We start from the raw sequence: 6188 nt of genomic DNA, 5'->3' as shown, positions 1-6188 counted from the left end.
TTGTTTATTTTTAAAGGGTTGTAGCTGATCAAACACATCAGGCTAAACAATTTACCAAAAATGACAACTATTTCTGACAAAGGTCATGCAGCAAGCTATGCCATTGCTGAAATCGTGGCAAAAATGATAAAACCACATACAATTTTACCAGCATGATGTAAAATTGTAAATATAATGTTTGGCAAAAAAAGTACAAGGAATCTTGAGAATCCCTATGTCAGATAACACTATTATTTGGTGTCTATATGACATGTTGGAACGATCAAAATGGTTAACTACATCATGAGCAGGCCATTAAAATCAAGGTTGTTTCCAGCACTCTGTTCTGCCATGGAAACTGCTAACACACAACTTCTACTTCAGAGGGAAGTGAAATGACTATCTCGAGTCCAGGTGCTTTCAAGGTTGTATGAACTGAGGGAACAGCCTTATTTCTTTTTTTCTTTTTAGTGTCAGAACAGTCTGAGCTGCCTAACCTACTTAGTGATGAAACCTCGTCAGTGGCTTAGCCACACAGCCAGTTTTGGGTGGGCATGAGTCCAAAGTGGGTGGGCACATAATTTTCTCTACCCTGCCCTACCACCCCCTCAAAATACAAATATTTTAGCTAATGAGGATCCCCAAGCTGTCAGCTGAAGACTTTCTCTGAAGGTGGGCAGAATTCTTTTACCAAGCTTGGCAGGCAGCAGCAGCAATGACCCTAAGCTATTGATGCCGGCACCTCACACATGGTTTGTTGTCGATGGCTCAGGGATGTTCAAGGGAGTTCTGGCCATCTTTGGAGGAGGTCCTTAGTTGGGATGCTTAGGGATCCTCACCAGCTATACAGCTAGGGTCCGGACTGGTGTTAGACTGCTTGGGCCCAAGTTAGAAAATAAAGGAGGGCCCCCTCCCTGATTCTTTGCCTCCCCTTCAATTTGCCACCTGCCATTACTATCACACCAACAGACCCTCATCAAATACAGAACAAGGGATCACACAAATTAGAAATAAAAATATTTAGACAAAAATTGAATGGGAACCCCAAGAATTTAAACTTAGTATTACTGCAACACTGGAGCCATAAAACAGAAATGCATTTCCTTTTCTACTGAAAACATTACCAAGACATTTGCTATGCACATTTCCAAAAGCTAACATATTCCATTTGAAACAGCCAGTGGAGGAGTGGCCTAGTGGTTAGGGTGGTGGGCTTTGGTCCTGAGAAACTGAGTTCAGTTCCCTGCACAGGCAGCTCCTTGTGACTCTGGGCAAGTCACTTAACCCTCCAGTGCCTGCCACATAGAGCCTGCCATGAGTGGGAAAGCATGGGGTACAAATGTAACAAAAATAAAATGAAATGCTTTGTTTCTACCTTTACTGTCTGGACATTTTATTTTTCCATCTTGCTGGTTCCAATTTCTCTTTTCTGCTTTCCTGTCTATCGTCTGCTAATTCTCTTTCAAGCGGCTGCAGTCCATTTGTTTTTTTTCTCCTCTCTCCTGTCTGTTCCCTTACTATACCTGCCTCTGACATACTGATCATTCTCTTTTAGCTCTTTTCTGCCTCTCTCACCCTTCTTCTCCTCCTTTTTACTTTTCAAGTACCTATCAAATTTCCATCATCTTCTTTCACCCACTAGCTTTCCCATTCACTATCTGACTCCTTCCCCAGCCATACATTCCCTTTCATCTTTGATCTGCTCCCCATTACCATCTACCCTCTGTAATCATTATCCTCTCATTGATTTCCTTGCCATCCTCTCCTCCCCCCCACTAGGCCGCGGAAGACAGATCTTGGAAAGAATGGTCTTATTCTTTTCAGTTTCCACATGGAGTAGAACATCTTTTTGGTTGTGTTGTTCACGTGAGTCTCGAGTGTTAGGTGGCAGTCAATAGTGACTCCAAGGATTTTTAAAGTTTCTGAGATTGGCAGATTTAGTTTAGGTGTGTTAATGGCGGTAAATTTATTCGTGTTGTATTGGGAGGTAAGTATGAGGCATTGAGTTTTTTCTGCATTCAGTTTCAATCGGAATGCATCTGCCCAGGTGTTCATGATGTGTAGACTTTGGTTGATTTCGTTGGAGATTTCATTAATGTTTTGTTTGAAAGGAATGTAGATCGTTACATCATCTTACATCATAAGCAAGATTTCTCACTTTTTCACACCTCCACCCCTTTGCTGCATCTCTTTCTTTCCCCCTCATGCAGCATCTTCTCCCCCACCTGCCCTCCCTCATGCAGTATCTTTCCTCCATCTCTCCCCCCCCCCCACCGTGCAGCATCTTTCCCCATCTTCCCTCATCCTGTACAGCATCTTTCCCCCATCTTCCCTCACGCCCATGTAGCAGCTTTAGCCCCCTTCCCTTCTCTTTTCTATCCCACCTACAACTTTCCCTCTTGTGCATCTACTGGTTGCCGGCAGCAGCAGCAGCGATTTCCACATGCTTCCTTCTGCTCAAAGGCTTCTTTGCAGCTGCTAAGCGCTAACCCAGAAGCCTCTCCTCTGCTGCATTCTGACTGGGCAGAAACTAGTGCTGTCCAATTCAGTCAAAAATGTTTCGATTTGGTACGATTCGATTTTTTTTTTTAATTGGTTTTTCAATTCAAATTGATTCGATTTAACTAGATTGAAATAGTGAGGCCCACATGCTAATATTATAACACAAAGGGTAAAAAAAAAAAAAAAAAAACAGGCAGCAGCAGATGAAGGTGTGATTCCATATGCCCCAATTCCATTTAATTTCAATATATTCCATCCTCTTTATAACACCAGGCTTCCCAAGGCAGATTACAACAGTTCATATGAACCCATCAGGAAACAGGATACCCTCAATGAAATCTGGCCATCTGTAGTATATAGAAGACTGTAATTTTGACGTGAATTAAGAGGCATGCCCTGAAACCATTTTTTCATATTAATCATCTTCATCATATAGTTAGTAAACTTTAGTGTAACCCATATTTACAAAGATTTGATGTGCAAACATGAAAAGGACTCTAGAGAGCTAATTTGCCATGGAGTTGAGGAGCCTAGCGGTTAGTGCAGTGGCCTTTGATCCTGGGGAACTGAGTTCACTTCCCACTGCTGCTCCTTGTGACTCTGGGCAAGTCACTTAACCCTCCATTGCCCCTGGTACAAAATAAGTACTTGGATATATGTAAACCGCTTTGAATGTAGTTGCAAAAACCTCAGAAAGGCGGTATATCAGGTCCCATTTCCCTTTCCCTATATTACCCAATATATAGAAGAACAGTGAAGAAAAATGGTCACAACAGCGGACCAACAATAAACAGCAACAACGTGGAAGCAGATGCTCATAGGTTTGCTTGTTTGTTTTGAGTGTATTTCAATGATGGCTGCACAGGGGAGAGGACAGTAGATTAAACAAATTGGCTTACTTGCTTACAGTGGTGGACTCGATAGGCTCATGTCCACTCCTGTAGTAAACCTAATTGTTGGCAATGATGACTGCGTGGTGGACAGATTAACCAAATCTCTGAGTCCTTCCTTGAGTTCTTGCTTGGCTCGACTGCCGGTCCACCCGCTGATGTCAGTTCCTGTTCCGGCTGAGACAGCGTTCGTGAGGGAAAAGGGAGTGAAGCAGTGACAGCGGCTTGGGTGACAGCGGGAGGGAGAGAAGCAATGGCTTGGGTGACAGCGTGAGGAAAAAGGGAGCTAAGCAGTGACAGCAGGTGAGAGGGAGGGAGGTGGGGAAATCCCGAATTGGGATTCCCGATTTTTTTTGCAAAACGAATTGATTCAAATTGATTCGTCCAAAACGAATTGACGAAGCGATTCGAATCGTGAATTGGACAGCACTAGCAGAAACCAGAAGGTGTGGCAGAGGACAGGCTTCCAGGTTAGCGCTTAGCAGCTACAAGGAGATCGTTGAGTGGCAAGCAGCATTTGGAAATTGATGCAAGACTGCGATCTGTGGAAGCTACTTGCTTTAGGGACACTGCTGCTGGGTGGATCTGACCTCAAACTGGGTGGGCTCAGGCCCACCCGAGCCCACTCATGGCTATGCCCCTGGACTTAGTGCAATAAAGTTGTATTTCTAGCTGACATTTTCCAAGCCTTGAACACTTAACAAGAGTATGCAGGGAAGGAATGAAAATATTCTTACTTGTACTGACATTATCTCCTTTAAGGAAAAGTTAACACAGAAAGGAGCCAGAATCCAAAAAGAAAACAAAGTTGAAATGTTTGAACTGACAGAAAGTTGCAGACTGGACAAAAATCTTGTCAATTTAATTCTATAAGGTTTGTCACTTCTGAGTATAAACATTGAAAATTATTTCCCATCACTTGACGTATCTTCCTTGGCTGGGTGAGAGATCTGTTTGTGTTAAGTGTATGCCAGTCAGCAGAGTTAACTGTTGTAGAAGAAAATTAACTGACGGAAATCAGAAATGATGGAACACTAAAACTGAAACACTCAACAGATATGGCCTCATTCTGGTTATCTCACCAAGCAGAATACTCCAACATCACAAAGATGGCAATTAAAGCACTTCTTCCATTCCCAACATCGTATCTGTATGAGGCTGGTTTCTCTGCTATGAACACAATGAAGAGCAAGAACAGGTCATGGCTTCAAATACTGGTGGAGGACTTGGGGATATGCTTGTCAACCGTTCACCTTCGGACAAGGGACATCATGAAACAGCAAGCAAAAATTTCCCACTGATTTTTGTTTTTAAATACTACTAATTACTACTAATCATTTCTATAGTGCTACTAGACATACGCAGCACTGTACACATTATATGCAGGTTGGTGGGATTCACTTTAAAATAGCTGTTTTTGAATGTACGTTATTTGGGCTATAAAGATAACACAATGGGGCCCTTTTACTAAGCTGCATAAGCACCTATGCTCGCCCAACGCGTGTCAATTTGGAGTTACCACCTAGCTACGGCGAGGCCAGGGTGGTAATTTTGGTATTTCATCTGTGTCCACTACGCGCGATGGAAAACAATTTTTTAAAATTTTCTTGCGTGTGGCGGAAACCAGGTGGTAATAGTCACTCTACACGCATAGATGATTACTACACGGTTACCATGTGAGACCTTACCACTAAGTCAATGGCTGGCGGTAAGGTCTCAGACCCAAAATGGACACGCGCCAATTTTTATTTTGCTGCAAGTCCATTTTCAGCAAAAATTAAAAGGGACTTTTTTACAGGTGCACTGAAAAGTGGATCTGCGCGTGCCCAAAACAGATGCCTACACTAGCACAGTCCATTTTTTGGCGCACTTTAGTAAAAGGACCCCAATGTTTACAATTTTAATTATTGAACTGTAAACACAATCTTAATTCTCGTTTGTTAAATGATATACTTAAAAAACTGATGGTGTGCCTTGACAATATTTGCACCTTGTAAGTGTGCCATGAGATGAAAAAAAAAATTGAAGATCACTGCCTTAAATATTTCTAATGAAAAAAAAAATCTGGTTTACTGGTAGCATTTGTCCTAGAGCCAGACAGATCCTGGATATTAAAAATGTCTTTGCAGAAATTAGATGCAGCCTTTTTAGGCTTGAAGGTCAGACTATGCCCAGACGTCTGTCATGTCACCCAGGAGAGAAGGAAAAGACTTTTTGCATCTATTAATTCATAAGCTAATGTATGTTAAATTGATTTTATGCATGTTAATATTTTTAAATTGTGACAAGAAATCAAATGCTTACTAACAAATGCACATCCCTATGCAATTTCCATCCAGTGTATATAATATGAACCCATCTGAGAGAGAAGGTCTAGCCTAGTTATTATAGCATTAGGCTGAGAATAAGAGAAGTCAGATTCAAACCCCACTGATGCTCCTTTTAACCTTGGGCAAGTCACTTCACTCTCCATTGCCTCGGGTTATTTGATTGTAAGCTCTCCTGTGTAGAGAAATAACTGCAGTACCTGAATTGTAACTTGCCTTGAGCTCAGATTTGTAAAAGACAAGTATTTAAATGGAAAATCCAAATGTTACAGTATTACATCCATGTTACACAGTTAAATGATACAATAAAAATGTTGCAAATATGCAGCTGGGGTACATAATGAAATTTATTGCAGCCACAGTTTCATAACATATTACATTATATTATATGCTAGGAAGGAACTGTCCTTCCAGTTCTTAAGAATAATAAAGTATCTATCAGTTTTTATTATAAGCAGAAATATCTTCCATATTAGCAATTGATTTCCAA

Source organism: Microcaecilia unicolor, chromosome 1, assembly GCF_901765095.1.
Source record: "Microcaecilia unicolor chromosome 1, aMicUni1.1, whole genome shotgun sequence".
Lineage (NCBI taxonomy): Eukaryota > Metazoa > Chordata > Amphibia > Gymnophiona > Siphonopidae > Microcaecilia > Microcaecilia unicolor.
This window is presented reverse-complemented; position numbering follows the sequence as displayed.